Source organism: Vipera ursinii, assembly GCF_947247035.1.
Source record: "Vipera ursinii genome assembly, chromosome: Z".
NCBI lineage: Eukaryota > Metazoa > Chordata > Lepidosauria > Squamata > Viperidae > Vipera > Vipera ursinii.
The window spans coordinates 6,588,833-6,607,742 of record NC_139517.1 but is presented as its reverse complement, the minus strand read 5'-3'; the positions used below and the strand labels follow the sequence as shown (position 1 = coordinate 6,607,742).

At 41.8% G+C, this 18,910-nt stretch overlaps 1 long non-coding RNA gene and 1 gene segment (V, D, J or C); both read left to right on the top strand.

The window, feature by feature from the left end:
- The first annotated feature begins 9,359 nt into the window (after nt 1-9,359).
- Nucleotides 9,360-18,910, top strand: part of LOC310649415 (T-cell receptor alpha chain constant-like) — an 86,431-nt gene continuing 76,880 nt past the window's right edge. Inside the window, exon 1 of the C gene segment in view lies at nt 9,360-9,449.
- LOC310649447 overlaps nt 13,661-18,910 on the top strand; it is a 31,506-nt gene continuing 26,256 nt past the window's right edge. Inside the window, exon 1 of the long non-coding RNA XR_014494234.1 lies at nt 13,661-14,015. This is a non-coding gene — a long non-coding RNA (uncharacterized lncRNA). The remainder of the gene's footprint in view (nt 14,016-18,910) is intronic.

Here is an 18,910-nt window from a genome sequence, read left to right as displayed (position 1 = left end):
GGTGTTACATGGGAGTATCGGGAAACCCCCATCACAACTCGCGCGGCCGCATTCTGCACCAGCTGAAGCCTCCGAGTGGTCCTCAAGGGCAGCCCCATGTAGAGAGCGTTGCAGTAGTCTAAACGGGAGGTCACATCTAATGTATTCTACAATATTCTATAAAGTCTATTTCTACTGATGATACATGCACAATAAATAAATACATAAATACACCCCAGAGCTGGATGCAGCCCATTAAATGGCTAGTTTGAATGTGTACAGTATTGTCGCTGGTGTTTGTGTGTGGGGGGGTGGGGGTGTTATGATTTTATTATTTTTCTTCTTGTTATTTTTCATTATTTTTATATGGTGTTTTATATCCGTGTAAGCCGCCTTGTGCCACCATCTGCGAGTAGGCAATATAAATTCTCTAAATAAATAAATACACTGTACAATTAATATACACTAAAACTAACATCAAGAATAGTCATAGAGATCTGATTTTTCTCCTCTTTTTTCTGACAGTTTCATTAATTCCCTTCCTTAAATATTTTTTTTTAAAAAATCATGGGCTCAAAGTAAGCAGAATTTATAAAGTAAAGCTTCATTAATAGAGGGATAGAATCAAGATCACGGGAAGTGTTAATACCACTTTACAGTTCGAAAGCACCTAAAAATGTAAGTAGAAAAATAGGGACCACTACGGTGGGAAGGTAACAGCGTTCCGTGCGCCTTTGGCATCTAGTCATGCCGGCCACATGACCACGGAGACGTCCTCGGACAAGCGCTGGCTCTTTGGCTTTGAAACGGAGATGAGCACCGGCCCCTAGAGTCAGAAACGACTAGCACGCATGTGCGGGGGAACCTTTACCTTTACCTTTTTAAGGCCACACTTGGAATACTGCATCCAGTTTTGGTGGATATTTCTTGGGGTTCTTTATAGTTGGAAGGTCTTTTAAAAGTCCTTAAAAAAAAGGAGTAGAATAGAATAGAGCTGGAAGGGACCTCGGAGGTCTTCTAGTCCAGCCCCCTGCTCAAGCAGGAGTCCTACACCATCTCAGACAAGTGAATGTCTAGGTATTTATTACCTCTGAGAAAAAGGGAGAGAGGGAATTTAGGGAGCTGCAGAGAAGAGACATGAAGCAGTATAACATCTCTAAAGATGTGGAAGATGGAAACAAGAGCCAGAAAAACATGCAATTTCCCCCCCCCCCAGAAGCTCTGTAAACTCGAAAGAAAGTCCAACCTTTGGTATGCTTCCCTTCCTACTTCCCCCCTTGGTGATGGCCTCCATCTTGACTTTTTAATCTCCTGATTGCTTGGGACCAGAATTGCCTGTGCTTTTGTCTTCTGATCTCTCTCTCTCTCTCCCTCTCCCTCTATCTTAGCGGTAATAAATACCTGGGCACTCAAAGAGTGTTTAGAAATGGGATGAACCAGTACTGCTAATTTTCAGCTGTGGAAGAAGCAGGATCTGCAAAATAAATTTTGGGGGCACCTTGCTTGCTGTTAGACGTTCTATTGCTTGGAAACATTCTTCTTACCTGTCAGAAGAATAATTTTTCTGACACACAGTCAGTGGTGGGATTCAGCCGGTTCACACCACTTCGGCAGAACCAGTAGCTAATTTTTTGTTGACCAGGCTCAGAATGGACTTCCAGAAGTGGCATCCACACAGAGAACCGGTTGTCCACATATTTAAATCCCACCACTGCATACAGTCTTCATACACGAGCTAAAAATTGAGAGACTGATTGGTTAATGAATCGCTAGCACTCCTTCCTCCTCTAGGAAGTGTGAGAACCCTGTCCATCTCAGACATCTTGAACTTGAGGTCTAAGCTTAAATCTAGCTTCTCCTCCTCCTCCTCTCCTCCTCCTCCTCCTCCTCCTCCTCTTCCTCCTCCTCCTCCTCCTTTTTCTGTCCTAGTGTGCTTATTCAGGTGCAGCAAACAACAATTTGTGCTTTCTCTCATTCAGTAAAACGCCCAGGAAGGGAAGTTTATTTCAACCAGTGAGCTTCAAAAGGAACCATGTGTGGTGCTCTGGCTTCAGTCATCACGGTGTTCTTGTCATTAGGTGAGTATGCATTTGTCACTGCTACATTTCCAAGAAGACTTCCTGACCATGATGTGTGTGGGTAGAATGATTAATTGGTTATGTGCCATCAAGCAGGTGTCAACTCTTAGCAGCCACAAAAATGAATCTTCTCCAGGTTGATCTGCGCCTAACCTGGTTCTTCAAGTCTTTTAATGGTGCCCAAATTGCCAGTATAACAGAATCATAGATTTGGAAGAGATCTTGGAGATCTTCTAGTCCAGCCCTCTGCTCAAACAGGTGACCCTATACCATTTCAGACAAATGGTTGTCCAATCTCTTCTTAAAAACCTCCAGTGATGGAGCACCCACAATTTCTAAAAACAAGCTGTTCCGCTGTTCTGTCAGGAAATTTCTCCTTAATTCCAGGTTGCTTCGCTCCTTGATTAGTTTCCATCCATTCCTTCTTGTCCTGCCTTCAGGTGCTGTGGAGAATAGGTTGACACCCTCTTTTTTGTGGCAACCCCTGAGATATTGGATCATTGTTATCATGTCACCCCTAGTCCTTCTTTGTATTAAACAGAGTCCGTTTATTTTGCTACCTTCACAACAACCATCGGGTTGAGAAAAAGAACAACCGGTTCGAAGTTTATTAATTTCCATCCATTGCTTCTTGTCCTGCCTTCAGATGCTTTGGAGAATAGCTTGACTCCGTCTTCTTTGTGGCAACCCCTGAGATACCGGAACACTCCTCTCATGTCACCCCTAGTCCTTCTTTTAGTTAAACAGAGCACATTTATTTTGCTTTTGGTTGTCCTCTTCTCAAATTATTATAGGAGGACAAATATTGAACAGAAGAGGAGTAACATGAAAATGTTCAGTAGTTCTTTTTCTCCTGAGAAGAAAGAGATGGATGGGGTTATAAAATTAGATACATAAGATGGAAATGTGATTAGGGTGGACCAGAAGAATTCTTTTTTTATTATTGAAAAATTTTACAAAATTTTAATAATAAACCCCCTCCCCATCAACCTTCCCCCTTTCCCTCCCCCCCAGACTTCCCAAAGCAGAATACAGGGTATTACATATAGCAATCTTATGCAAACATATGCTAAATATCTATTACAACGTTAACAAACCTTCCACCCTTTAACTCCCTTGTAACAAAACTAAAGTAATTATAATAACACTTCTATAATTATTAAGAATTATTCATATGCTATTTGAAACTTTTTAGTCTTTTATATTTGTTCTGAATATAATCAGTCCATTCCAAAATATATTTTTCTTGTGAGTGTTCTTTCAAATATGCTGAAACTTTTGCCATTTCAGCCACGTCCATTACTTTAAGTATCCATTTTTTTTTGTAGGTAAATCTTCTTTCTTCCAGTGTTGCTCCACCAACCGTCTGGCTGCCGTAAGAAGAATTGTAATGTTTAAGGATTTTTGTCTAATTCCTCCACCCCTTCCTCTGTTTTTCCCCCAGGGATTCTTCAGTGCTCAGCTCAGAAACATGGCAAAGATTCCGTCATTTTAGCAACTGCTGGAAAAGAGCTGAACCTGTCTTGCCACCATTCCTCACTAGGGCTGAATGAAAATATATTTTGGTACCGGCAGTTTCCAAAGGAGGGACCTCGTATCTTGGCATTCGGATATGAGAAGACAGTTGAGACTCACAGTCCTCAAGGCTATTTATTTATATCAAGGGTCCAAAAAATGAGCTTCTTCTCCATCAACAGAGTAACTTTTCAAGACGCTGCCTGGTATTATTGTGTTTCAGGAGACACAGTGCATCATCTGGTGCCCTTGCTGTCTAGTAAAGCTTCCTTTCCATCACTGAATGAAGGGAGGGAGGGTTTGAGGGTGAACAATCATTCTCTGAGCTTGTGAGTTGGTTTCTGAATGTTTTGTTACCAGGCTAGGTAACATCTTCAGTGGAGTTTGGGGGGGATGTCAGTCTTTTTCTGTTATAAGGGCTTTGTGATGACCCAGGCACAGCACACAGGCAAGGCAGTCAGCTGGCAACTCAAACAGTTCTTTAATTGCTCCAAATGCTCCCACGCTTGCTGGCAAGCCTCCACAAAAGAACACACAGACACACACACACCTTCAGCCAGTAGTTTCAACACAGTCTGATTAGCATAAGAAGGTACTCAAGGCCATAGAGAAGAAAACATAAACCTTGAATCCAAGCTCGCCTGAGCAGTTTGCAAAAGAGAGAATCCAAAATACAGTCCGAGGTCTTTAAACATGCAATCAATGTGGTCAGTCGGTCCAATAGTCAAGGTTTCCAAGTTTCCAAACAGGAGTCACAGAACAAGAGATCAGCAACAATACACAACACTCCCAGGATTCAGCATTTGTTCCCAACAAATGCCCCTCCCCGCAGCATCTCCTTAAATCTCAGTCTCCAGGTGTGCCTTGTGGAGTGGGGTGGGATGCTCTCCTCTCCAGTAACTGAGACTGCCTGTGTTGTACCCTCCTTCTCTCCACTCTCCGTGCTCTAGGATCAGGTGAGGGTGGGCCTTGCTCATCACCTGATCTCTGTCTCCACTGTTCATCCTGTCCCAATCCTGAAGGGCCCTGGCCTGCCTCAGCCTGCTCTTCCCACAATCCTCTGAAGCAGCAGACACCTCTCCCTAGGGTCCTGTTCCAGCCTGCTCTTCCCACAATCCTCTGAAGCCGCAGACACCTCTCCCTAGGGTCCTGTTCCAGCTCATGTTCCTTCTTAGATTCAGGCTTAGAGGGACACCTGGCAGGCTTCAGTTGTGTGTCAAGTGAGGGTCTTGTGATGGGTCTTGTGATGGGCCAGGTGTGAGTCATCAGTGAGAGGCTTGTGATGGGTCTTATGATGGGGTCTTGTGATGGGGACGTTACACCAGGTCAGGGAGGTGAACTGGTGGGGAGGGGCTTGCGTGGATTGGTTGGTGGTCAGTGTTGTCTCTGGTTGGTAGAGGGAGGAGAGTGGGTTTATTTATTTTTAAATAATTTATTTTAAAAAATAAAATAAAAAAGGACCTCCAGCAGAAGACCTCCAAAATGACATAAAGTTAAAGGTTTCCCCTGTCCAGTCCTGTCTGACTCTAGGGCAGGGATGTCAAACTCGCCATGTCACATGATGTGTCTTGACGTATCATGACTTTTTCCCCCTTGCCAGAGCACAGCTTCTGCGTGACGCATTCCAGCCCGCGGGCTGGCAGATTGACACACCTGCTCTAGGGCATGGTGCTCATCTCTGCTTCTTAGCCGAGGGAGCCAGTATTATCCAAAGACACCTCCGGGTCATGTGGCTGACATGACTCTATGCCTAGGCACTGTGGTGCCTATTAATCTACTCACATTTTCATGCTTTCAAACTGCTAGGTTAGCAAGAGCTGGAGCAAGTAAGGGGAGCTCACATCGTTGTGCGGTGCAACCCCAAACCATGATGCTCCCTCTGCCATGTTTTACTTTGGGGATGAGGTTTTGATGTTTTGATGTTGCTGTGCTGTGCCATTTTTTCTCCACACATAGTGTTGTGTGTTTTTCCCAGACAACTCAATTTTGGTTTCATCTGTCCATGTTTGAAGTTTGCAAAAGAGCACCTGGATGTTCCACAGCATTACTGGCAAAATATACTGTGGACAGATGAAACCAAAATTGAGTTGTCTGGGAAAAACACACAACACTATGTGTGGAGAAAAAATGGCACAGCACAGCAACATAAAAACCTCATCCCCAAAGTAAAACATGGCGGAGGGAGCATCATGGTTTGGGGCTGCTTTGCTGCCTCAGGGCCTGGGCAGATTGTTGTCATTGATGGGAAAATGTATTTCAGAGTTTATTAGGACATTTTGCAGGAAAACGTACGACCATCTGTCCGCCACTGGAGCTCCGCAGAGGATGGGTGATGCAACAGGACAATGACCCAAAGCATACAAGTAATTCAACAAAACAATGGCTTCAACAGAACAGAATACACGTTCTGGAGTGGCCCAGTCAGAGTCCTGACCTCAACCCGATTGAAATGCTGTGGCATGACCTTAAGAGAGCGATTCACACCAGACATCCCAAGAATATTGCTACACTGAAACAGTTTTGTGCAGAGGAGTGGTCCAAAATTACTCCAGATCGTTGTGCAGGTCTGATCTGCAACTACAGGAAACGTTTGGTTGAGGTTATTGCTGCCAAAGGAGGGTCAACCAGTTATTAAGTCCAAAGGTTCACATACTTTTTCCATCCTGCACTGTGAATGTTTCCATCTTATCTTCAATTAAAACATGACAACAGGTAATGTTTGTGTAGTATTATTTTAAGCAGACTGTGTTTTTCTATTGTTGTGATTTACATGATGTTTAGAGCGCATTTTATGGCCAATTCATGCAAAAAACCACATAATCCCAAAGGGTTCACATACTTTTTCTTGCAACTGTATGATAGATAAGTAAATAATTTTGCTCCATATTGAATCTTTTCCATTAATATCTCAGAAAAGGAAGATTCAAAGACCAAAATATACATTCCAAACTGTGTATCAATCTCAGGGAATATTCTGGAGTTCTGATTTTTCCCTCCCTTCTCTTAAGGAAATTCTCAAAGTGACTCGGTATCTCAAAAACAAAACAACATGGAAATCCGAGAAGGAGAAGATGCCATTTTGCCCTGTGAATTCACAACTATCAGCTCCAGTCCAACCCTTTATTGGTATCGTCAGTATGGAAACCAAAGACCTGAACAAATCCTGACTGCTTACAGATACGAGAATAATCATTTCCAGAAAGGAAGGTTTTCTACCACTTTGGTTGTGGGAAGTCCGAATTCAGTTCCTCTGAACATTGAAAGTGTCTCTTTCCTGGATGGAGCTGTTTATTTCTGTGCTCTGAACCCCACAGTGAATCATGACTGTAAAAAGACTCACACAAAAGTAGCTCAATAAATAAAAGCTCAATAGTAGTAACTGTGAGAGGGATCTTGGAGTCCTAGTGGACAATCGCTTAAATATGAGTGGATGGTAAATACAGTATGAGGACGGTAAAATGAGGACCCAGATTGTTGTGGGGCAATAGGCTGACTCTGTAAACCTTTAAGAGAGGGCTGTAAAGCACTATGAAGCAGTATATAAGTCTAAGAGGTATTCCAATAGACAAGCATGTGCCACATAACACAACAGACTTAGTAACTGCTGATAAGAAAGATAAAAGAGTCTGGATAATGGACATGGCAGTATCTGGAAACAGAATAAAAGAGAAAGAACTAAGGAAAAAATTACAAAATACAAAGACCTGCAAATAGAATTAGAAAAACTATGGCAAAAAAAAAAGCAATAGGTGCCTTGAGTTCAATCCTAAAACTTGGACCACCACTTGAATAATGTTGGCATTGACAATATCATCATTAGTCAATTGCAAAAGGCAGCTTTATCTGGAACAACTTACATCTTGCAACAACTTTTAATACCATCCAAAAACAACATCTTCCTACCTCAGGTCTTTAGGAAAGCCTGAATTGATGGATAAAAATTCCCAATCCAGCCTGAACATCTGGTTGACTGTGTGACTAACCATAATTGCTACTACCACCATTTCAAATCCAATGCCTTGTATTATTTAAAATAAAACAATAATCTGTGAGTATTTTTAATGTATTATCAACATGACGTAAAAGACTATACTTACGATAATATGATCTCTGTGCCATTCAGTGCCATTGTTTTTCACTGGCTAGAATTCCAGGCATGACAACCCAGAGAGTGCCAAGGTAACCATGGTTGGGCATAAGGGGGTGTATAGCAAACATGGATGTACATGCAGCCCAGAGCCCAATTTTCAATTGGATACATAAATGTGCTCAATCTCCACAGTCCCAAAAGGGCTTTTTCAAAAAAGCAACTGGACTTTGTTTTTTCGTTGAAGACGTTTCTCTTCTCATCCAAGAAGCTTCTTCAGCTCTTACCAAATGGTGGAGGATGGAAGGACTTATATTCCTTGCAGACAGCTGGTCATTTGGTTTCTTTTAGAGAGTCCTTGAGGCCACTTGAAGGTTTATCTGGCCAAAGTCCAGTGGATGTTTGAAAAAGCATTTGGGGGACAACCATGACCTGGATGACTGAGAATGTCCATAGATGTCAATCTCAACAGCTTTTGTTACAATTATTTTTTTTTCTCACCTTTTTTCCAGCAACTCATTCTAGCCTAGAGGAAGAATTTCCTATGTTCGACCTTCACAACAACCATCTTGTTGAGAAAAAGAACAACCGGTTCAAAGAAATGGGGTCTGCAAGGATGGTCCAAAAATTTCAGATGAACCCACAGCCATCCTGCCTTATCTGACACCCCTGTGAACTTCCTGTGAACTTCCATGGCTGAGACTAGACTGTGGCAGACAAATTGTGGATGTCCCTCTTCCAAGCTGTGAGAAGACCTGCTGGTTCTTGAATTTCTTAATACCTCTCCTTGAGAGCTACATTTCCAAAACTTGGCATTTCAGCACGGATGTGTCGACTTCTCTATATCCATTGTTTATAATTCTTACTCCGGTGACAAACTTCCAGTCCTGGTTTTGTAGACAAAGTCCACATCCAACCAAGCTATTTTAGATACAGAGCTGTCTTCAGGCTGGTGCAGTCATATACCCTGGAACTACAACTCCCTATATCTCACCAGGACATTGTCTGGGTATTTTGAGAGTTACTGTCCTAAACGCTTTAGGACAGTGGTGGCAAACCTATGGCACATGTGCTACAGGTGGCACACACAGCCCTCTCTGTGGGCACATACACCATTGCCCCAGCCCCGCCTCCCCTCATGGCCCCCTCCTCACCAGCAGCCCCCCCCGGAGGAGAGTTGCCCCCGGGCATGGCCTGCACAAAGCAGCACAGCCAAAGACACGGCAGATGGGCAGCAGGGACAAGACTCCGCCCTCGTGCCCCATTGCGTGTAGATGATGCTGCAGGGTGCGGGCAGAGGGCGTGGCTGCCATGGCGCTGCAGGGCTGCCTGGGTGATCTGCTATGGAGGGCTGTGGAGGTGGTAGGTGGCCCTGCAGGTGGACGGGGGGGCAGGGGTGGGGCAGGGGAGGAACAGGGGCAGGCGGGGCGGTTTTGGGACACTCGGTGTCTAAAAGGTTCACCATCACAGCTTTAGGATGCTACAGGATGGATGCATAGTAGAATCAAACAATTTCCATATTCGTCCTCCAGAGGGCAGCTTAGAACTTCATTGTTGCTCCATCCTTTCTCAAACCACCTGTTTAAATTGAAAACCACAGCTGAGGCCATCTGTGATGAATTCAATTGCTTGCCCCAAAAAAGAAACCACATTCTCATTTGCAGCTTCTTTTAAATGTAGGAAACAAAGGAGGATGCTGGTTTGCTTCAGAGTACCAAGGATGCTTTTTCCTTCTCCACTAAACCATTATTTGATTTTTCTGGGATTTTTCTTATTGCTCCTAAAATCAGGTAATATTTTTGCTGAAAAAGCTCTCCTCCTCCCTTCCTCCTCCTCCTCCTCCTCCTCCTCCTCCTCCTCCTCCTCCTCCTCCTCCTCCTCCTCCTCCTCCTCCTCTGAATTTATTAACAGAAATACAGATTGATAGTTTAGGAAAGTCTAGGTTCAAGTCTAGGACATGAAAATGAAGAGATTTGAAAATCAAGAATTGGATAAAGTGAAAATTTGATCCAATGCCTAATTTTACATTCCTTCTTTCCTAAAAACAAGTCTATGGAGTACTGATTTCAGCTGTGATCCATGTCCATGTTTCTGCCTTGTGTGTGTATAACCTTAGGCAACAGATTACCCTACTAACCTCTGTCCACAAAGGAATGGAGTTGAAAACTGTAGGTATTCATTTTCCCCCAAGATCTTGCAGATATAGATGTTTTCTTTTAAATATTGGACGATTAAAATGCTGATTTAAAAACGTGAATATAAATTGGGGAAAAATATGGGAAAGATTACTAAATGGTTCTGGTCAGTGTCCACAAATGAACTCTATACCAAATCTTTTCCTTTTAGGAGAGAAGACCAAGATATACATGCCAAACTCTGTATCAATTTGGGGGGATGTTCTGGGGTACTGATTTTGTTTTTCCTCTCTTAAGGAACATCTCAAAGCGATTCAGTGTCTCAAAGTCAAAACAACATGGAAATCCGAGAAGGAGAAGATGCTATTTTGCCTTGTGACTTCAAAACTTTCAGCTCCAATCCATACCTTTTTTGGTATCGTCAGTATGGAAACCAAAGACCTGTACGAATCCTGACTGCTTACAGATACGAGAATAATCACTTCCAGGAGGGAAGATTTTTCACCACATTGGTTTTAGGAAGTCAGAATTCAGTTCCTCTGAACATTAGAAGTGTCTCTCTACTGGATGGAGCTGTTTATTTCTGTGCTCTGAACCCCACAGTGAATCATGATTATTTATAGACTCACACAAAAGTCAACAAAATGAAACCAACCTCAGCTGTCTACAGAGAATTCTGTAAAAATCCAAAAAAAAAAGGATTTTTTTCCCTGCAGTCATCACCATCATCTTGAAAAAGTGATGGAGAATGAAAAGATTAAGATCCTGCATGACTTTCTAAAAGAAACATATTTATAACGTATTTATTTTTCTCCTGGCATATTTATTTTTCACCTATCTCCAAAGGAACAATTATGAAGAACTGACATTGAAGTATTTGGAGGCAGAAGAGAGGGAGAAACAAGGAAACAAAATAAGGAAATGTAAAGACCATACGGTAGGGACCAAGTGGATGTCGGAAAGGGAAGCAGTAGACATACCAGTAGCAATGGTTACACTTGACGACAAAAGAAGAAAAAGAGCACTTGGTCACAATAAGAATGGACTGGATCTCAACTCACTGATTACAAAAGTCCATTATGTGGAGAAGCACAAATAATCTTAATTTTAATAAAGAATAAAGCTGGAAGGCACTTTGGAGGTCTTCTAGACCAGCCCCCTGCTCAAGAAGAGAACCTATACCATCTCAGACAGTGACTGTCCGGTCTCTTCTTAAAAACCTCCAGTGATGGACCACCCATGATTTCTGGAGGCAAGCTGTCCCACTGTCCTCACTGTTAAGATGTTTCTCCTCAATTCAAGCTTACTTCTCTCTTTGATTAGTTTCCATCCATTGTTTCTTGTCCTGCCCTCTGGTGCTTTGGAAAATAAATTGACCCCCTCCTCTGTGAGAGTTAAAAGTATACAAAATTTCATTGAGTGAATTTCATTCATCTTTATGTAAATAATAATAATAATAAAAATCTGCTATTACCACTAATTCAGATCCAATGTCTTGTATTTTTTAAATGTGATTTTTAATAAAGAATTCACAAGATAATTATTCAGGAGGAGTGATAGAAATACAATCTCTGCGCAATTCAGTGTATGGAAGACAATCAGCACAATTGCTTTTTCACTGGCTAGAATTCCAGCCAATGGGATCCTGACAAATGTAGAGAATGCCAGTCTAATCATCAGCAAACATGGATGCAGCCCATAGCTCAATTCTCAAACGGGAACATGAATGTGTTCAGACTCAACTGTTTTTGTTACAATTAATGATTCTCTCCCACCTTTTCCCTAGCAGCTCATTCTAGCTTCTGGGGAGACTTTTCTTTGGTTTGTTTATTTATTTATTTATTTATTTATTTATTTATTTATTTATTTATTTATTTATTTATTTATTTATTTATTTAAATTTCTATACCGCCCTATTCCCGAAGGACTCAGGGCGGTTTACAGGGCAGCATAAAATACAATATAAAAGATAATATAGAATTAAAATACATTAAATTAACTAAGCCCAATTAAAACAATGTTTAAAAAAGCTAAAACCCCTTCAGTCCAGGCCTGATAGATCGAAAAACCAGGTTTTCAGGTCCCGGCGAAATGAACGCAGATTGGGGGCGGTCCTAAGTTCCACGGGTAAATCATTCCATAGGGCAGGTGCACCCACAGAGAACGCTCTTCCCCTAGGAATAACCCACCGGCATTCCTTAACCGGTTTCCCTTCAGAAGAACCATCCTGTTGACAGAGAGAACCATGAATCCAAAGTATGGTATATACAGTAATATGATGAAAGGCCTGGAGACTAAAACACACGAAGAACTACTGCAGAACATGGGTTTGGCTAATCTAAAGAAAAGAAGAAATAGGGGAGATATGATAGCAGTATTCCAGTATTTGAGGGGCTGCCACAAAGAAGAGGGGGTCACGTTATTCTCCAAAGCACCAGAGGGCAGGACAAGAAACAATGGTTGGAAACTGATCAAAGAGAGAAGCAACCTGGAAGTAAGGAGAACCTTCCTGACAGTGAGGACAATTAACCAGTGGAACAGCTTGCCTCCAGAAATCATGCGTGCTCCATCACTGGAGATTTTTAAGAAGAGGCTGAGATGGTGTAGGTTCTCCTGCTTGAGCAGTGGGCTGGACTTGAAGACCTCCAAGGTTCAGTTCTATTCTATTCTATTCTATTCTATTCTATTCTATTCTATTCTATTCTATTCTATTCTATTCTATTCTATTCTATTCTATTCTATTCTATTCTATTCTACTCTACTCTACTCTACTCTACTCTACTCTACTCTACTCCTATTCTATTCTATTCTATTCTATTCTATTCTATTCTATTCTATTCTATTCTATTCTATTCTATTCCATTCCATTCCATTCCATTCCATTCCATTCCATTCCACTCTACTCTACTCTACTCTACTCTACTCTACTCTACTCTACTCTACTCTACTCTACTCTACTTCTATTCTATTCTATTCTATTCTATTCTATTCTATTCTATTCTATTCTATTCTATTCTATTCTATTCTATTCTACTCTACTCTACTCTACTCTACTCTACTCTACTCTACTCTACTCTACTCTATTCTATTCTCATCTACAAGGATGTTCAAAAACTACAAAATGCATCCACAGCCACTTTGTGTTCTTTTGACACCCCTGTGGGCACCACTGTTATTTGGTGAAGTTCTGTGGCTGAGAGAAGACTGTGGCAAGACAAACTGAAGTTTGTCCCTCTTCCCAATCTGTGAGAACATCAGCCACCTTTCATGATAGGCTGGTTCTTACATTTCATCTTAATAAACCCTACATTGCTTTCTCAATTTAGACTCTCCTACCAGTGTGGGGAGCTAGACTCATATGCCAATGAAGGCAATTGAGAGTCAGGTAATTCACAGCCAATGAAACAGTCAAGGGATTCTCTGCTGAAACAGACAAAAAACCACAAGAGAGAGAAGGCAGTCAGAAGAAGGCAAGAGAGATTCTTGCGAGGCCTCATTGTTTAGACAAGATACAACCTGCTTTCTCTACATGTATCAGTTCCTCGCCATAAATTTGGCATCCTTCTTGCTAATATTATTGGCTCTCATGTCAAGTAAGTAATATTTATGGTATCACTTTTAGGCATCTGTGTCTATTTTTCTTTGTAGTTTTGGTCTTAAGGTTTTACATTTTGTATTCATTTTCATTCCTTGCACTTTGCCTTCCTTCCAAGAACTGAGGATGGCTTAGATAGGACCGCTCCTCATTTTGTACTCCCCAAAACAATATTTTTGTACTCCCCAAAACAATATTTTCCGAGAAAGAAAGACTAACCCATGATCACCCCTTGGGTTTCCAAAACTGAAGGGTGGGCGACTTCGTGAGGAGCTTTAATCTAAGAGCTTAAACAACAAACCACAATGACTCTTTCAACAGTCTTAAAATATATCTTCCTGGCGTAAGATGCCTCAGAGAACTGTATGGAGAAATCTCCTAAACATATGCCCAGAATTTTCCATTGCAATTAACTTCTACTATAGCAATGCAATGGTCAACATGAGCCTTGCTGGAGCAGTGGGCTAATGCCTCCTTAAGTAACACCAGCTGCCTGCAATTAGTGCAGGTTCGAGTCCCACCAGGCTCAAGGTTGACTCAGCCTTCCATCCTTCCGAGGTAGGTAAAATGAGGACCCAGATTGTTGGGGGCAATTAAGCTGACTTTGTAATAATGCCGCTTGGGGGGTGTATGAAAGCCCTAATAAGCAGGCATATACATAGAATGAAGGCTACTGCTAAGCTTGTAAGCTGCCCTGAGTCTTCGGAGAAGGGCGGGATATAAATGGAATTAAAATAATAAAAAAATAAAAATAAAACAAATTCAATTCAACAATGGAATTTGAGTAGAAGGGAATTTGACCATTCCCTTTACAAAACTCCTTTTCTACTTATTACATGACATTTCTCTTTAAGTACTTCCAAGAGAGAGGTAAGATATAGATGGTTGTAGGGCAAGAGTCCTTCATTAACACCCCCCCTTAAAAAAAACTAGAATAATTGAAAACATGGAGTAGAAAGTTACCATAAAAATCCTCTAGTTAAGTGCAGAACACAGGAATCCACTAAACCGTCTCTGCAAACAGCCCCATTCATATCCCAATTGATCCATCTAATTAGGCAGAACCCACCAATCCTTCAGATAGATAGTTCTGCTCATCGCTTTTTACAGTATATATCCATATCCAAGCGGTATCTCTGATCCATAAACTTCCAACACTTTCAACAGACTCTACAGATGTTGACTTCCTGTCCCTTGCCTGTGTTTGATTTTACAGGAACCCTACTCTGCCAAGCTGAAAAGCCGGTCCAGGAACCTGTGCTAGAAGCATTAAATGGAAGAAAAGCGGAAATTTCTTGCTCTCACCCCAATATTCAAAGCAACGAACACATCCTTTGGTACCGCCAGTTCCCTAGCCAGCCTCCTGATTTCATTGCAAGAGGATACAAAGAACCATCGGAAAGCAATGTAGGAGAGCGAATTTTCTTGGTTGTTGATCATAACCGAAAAAATAGCACCCTCTCCTTCACCAAAGTCACCTTTGAGGACCAGGCATTATACCTCTGTGCTCTCGGAGACACTGTGTTACATCCTAGTGACTCTCATTGGCAAGAACCCTTTCTTGCAATACAGCTGCCTCCAGAGACAGGAAAGAAAGGCTGCTGTGCAGACACACCTCTGAATTTGAATGTACAATTGAGCAATCTTGCTCCCACGATTGGAAGGATGAGTGGTGAATTTGTTTCCTTAGCAGTTAATTCCAATTCCAGATTAAGGCTTTTTTTGATCCCCTAATTCAGACATGTCAAACACAAGGCCTGGGGGCCGGATCCGGCCCGCAAAGTGGTTTCATGCAGCCCGTGAAGCCATCCTGGAAACAGTGAGGGAACGGCCCCCACTGCCTTGGCCCTGGCCCAGAGACCCTCAGATCTGTCCCACTCCTGCCCAGGCCCCCATAGGCACCCTTGATGCCGAATGATGTAGAGCTGGCCATGCCCACCCAGTAGGCCATACGCACTCTAGCCACGCCCACCCAGTAGGCCACGCCCACTCAGGCCATACCCACCCGGCCCCCTGAAGGCAACTGCAATGCTGATGCGGCCCTCAATGAAATTGAGTTTGACACCCCTGCCCTAATTAAACATGAGAAAAATATTGGGAGGGAGGGAGGGATATCCATTCCTCTGTAATTTCCTATAGCTCACATTATCTCAGAGTTGCCTTTTTTTCTCCATGATACACAGCCCTCATCCAGCTGGTGCATTCAGATCCGCTGGAACTACAACTCCCCATATTTTCATCAGCCACATTGCTTTGAGAGTTACATTTCAAAAACGTTGGCATTTTAGCAGGGGTGTGTCGAATTTCTATATTCTTGATAAGCTGTTCTAGATATGGAGCCCTATTCTGTCTGGAACATTGAGATACACTGAAACTACAACACCCCATGTTTCATCAACCACGTTGGCTGGGCACTTTCTGAGTTAAATCCATTAGGATGTTTTAAGATGGATGCAAAGTAGAACAATAATTAAAAAAAAATGTTGATAGATTTTTCTCCTCCAGAGGGCAGTCTAGACCTTCACACTTTCTCCATCCTTTCTCAAACCTCCTGTTTGACATAAAAACCACAACTGAGGCCCTGTGCAATGAACACAACTGCTTGCCACAAAAGGAAACCACCCTCTGGTTTATAGGTTTTTCTAAATGTAAGAAGCGAAGGAGAATGTTGGTTTTCTTCATTGTTGCAAGGATGTCTTTTTCTTCTCAAAGAAACCATTATTTGATTTTTCTGGGAACTTTCTTACTGCTCATGAAATCAGGTATTGTTTCTACTGAAAATCTTCTTCTTCTTCTTCTTCTTCTTCTTCTTCTTCTTCTTCTTCTTCTTCTTCTTCTTCTTCTTCTTCTTCTTCCTCTTCCTCTTCCTCCTCCTCCTCCTCTTCCTCCTCCTCTTCTTCTTCTTCTTCTTCTTCTTCTTCTTCTTCTTCTTCTTCTTCTTCTTCTTCTTCTTCTTCTCTGTTTTCCTTCTTCTTCTTCTTCTTCTTCTTCTTCTTCTTCTTCTTCTTCTTCTTCTTCTTCTTCTTCTTCTTCTTCTTCTTCTTCTCTGTTTTCCTTCTTTTTCCGCTCCATTCCTTCTCCTCCATCTCTTCTCCTCTTTCTCCTCCATTCCTTCTACTCCATCTCTTTTCCTTCTCTTTCTCCTCCATTCCTTCTCCTCCATCTCTGTTCCTTCTCTTTCTTCTCTGTAACTTCTCCATGTCTTCTCCTTCTCTTTCTCTTCCATTCCTTCTCCTTCTCTTTCTCCTCCATTCCTTCTCCTTCATTTCTCCTCCTCCAAATTATTGCCAGAAACAAAAGCCAATCAAGAGATTTGAAAATAAAGTGGTTCAACTGAAAAAAAAAATTGATCTAATGACTGATAATTTTATTTTCATCACTTCCTGAAAGTGCAAAACAAGTCTATGGAATACTCTACTTTAGCCGTGATCCAAATCCATGGTTCTGTGTTCTGTGAATAATCTTGTGATTTGCTCAACAATGAATGGGATTGGTTGAAAGCTGTTGGCATTCTCTTTCCCCCTAGATCTTGCACTTTTGGAAGTGATTTGTTTTTGTTTTTCAAAAAAAGGAGATCCTAAATTCCTATTTTAAATTGGGAAATTAAATATGTGATAAATAAGTAAATGGTTTTGCTCGGGGTCCAAATAAACTCTGTAGTGAATCTTTTCCATTGAAATCTCAGAAAAGGAAGATTCAAGGACCAAAATATACATTCCAAACTCTGTATCAATTTTGGGGGATATCCTGGGGTAGTGATGTTGTTTTTCTTCTCTTAAGGAACTTCTCAAAGTGATTCAGTGTCCCAAACTCAAAAGAACATGGAAATCCGAGAAGGAGAAGATGGCATTTTGCCTTGTAACTTCACAACTCTCGACTCCAATCCATACCTTTTTTGGTATCGTCAGTATGGAAACCAAAGACCTGAACGAATCTTGACTGCTTACAAGGCAAGATCCAGGAATAATCACTTCCGTGAGGGAAAGTTTTCCACTACATTGGTTTTGGGAAATCAGAATTCAGTTTCTTTAAACATTGGAAGTGTTTCTCTATTGGATGGAGCTGTTTATTTCTGTGCTCTGAATGCCACAGTGAATCATCACTGTATACAGACTCGCACAAAAGTCAACGAAATGAAACCAACCTCAACTCTATAGAGAGAGTTCTGTCCCAAAGGGCTAACTGCATTGATCAGCATCATCTTTAAAACGTGGTGGAGAATGAAAGGATTACAATCCTATTGGACTTTCTAAAAGAAATATATTTACTTGTCACCTGGAAGAAGCCAGAATGATTACAGTTCCAGGGAAACAATACTAAACAATTGACATTCAAGGCATAAGGGAGAATGAGAAAGAACAGCTATCCAAAAAACTTCGTATTCCAACACACAGCACCCAAACCACACCACACCACACCACACAGCCAACCACCACACACAAAAGGGGTATCAGAAATGAGAGCCAGAATTCTCCAACCGCTAATAATAATAATAATAATAATAATAATAATGATGATGATGATGATGATGATGATGATGATGATGATGATGATGATGATGATGTTGGAAGGGACCTTGGAGGTCATCTAGTCCAACCCCCTGCTCAGGCAGGAAACCCTATACCATTTCGGACAAATGGCTGTCCAGTCTCTTCTTAAAAACTTCCAGTGTTGGAGCATTCACCACCTCTGGAGGCAGGTGGTTCCACTGGTTAATTGTTCTAACTGTCAGGAAGTTTCTCCGTAGTTCTAGGTTGCTTCTCTCCTTGATTAGTTTCCATCCGTTGCTTCTTGTCCTGCTTTCAGGTGCTTTGGAGAACAGCTTGGCTCCCTCTTCTTTGTGGCAGCCCCTGAGATATTGGAACACTGCTATCATGTCACCCCTAGTCCTTCTCTTCATTAAACTACACATACCCAATTCCAGCAACCATTCCCTATATGTTTTAGCCTCCAGCCCCCCAATTATCTTTGTTGCTCTTCTCTGTACTCTTTCTAGAGTCTCGACATCTTTTTTACATCGTGGTGACCAAAACTGGATGCAGTATTCCAGGTGTGGCCTTACCAAAGCATTGTAAAGTGGTATTAGTACTTCACGTGATCTTGATTCTATCCCTCTGTTAATGCAGCCTAGCACTGTGTTGGCTTTTTTGGCAGCTGCAGCACACGGCTGGCTCATACTGAAGTGATTGTCTACTAGGACTCCGAGATCCCTCTCACAGTTACTACTATTGAGCAAGGTACCACCTATACTATACCTGTGCATTTGATTTTTCCTGCCTAAATCCAGAACCTTACTTTTTTTGCCATTTAATTTCATTTTGTTAGATAGTGCCCAGTGTTCGAGCAATAGTCCACACACCCACAGCCACACTCTGCCAGGAATTATCCGGAATCAAAGGCAAGATGAAAGAAACAACGTAATCTACAAAATCAACTGTAATGATTGCAACCCATTCTACGATGATGGATGCAAGTTAAAATAAAACAATTCAGCTGTGGGCAGATTTTTGTCCTTCAGAGG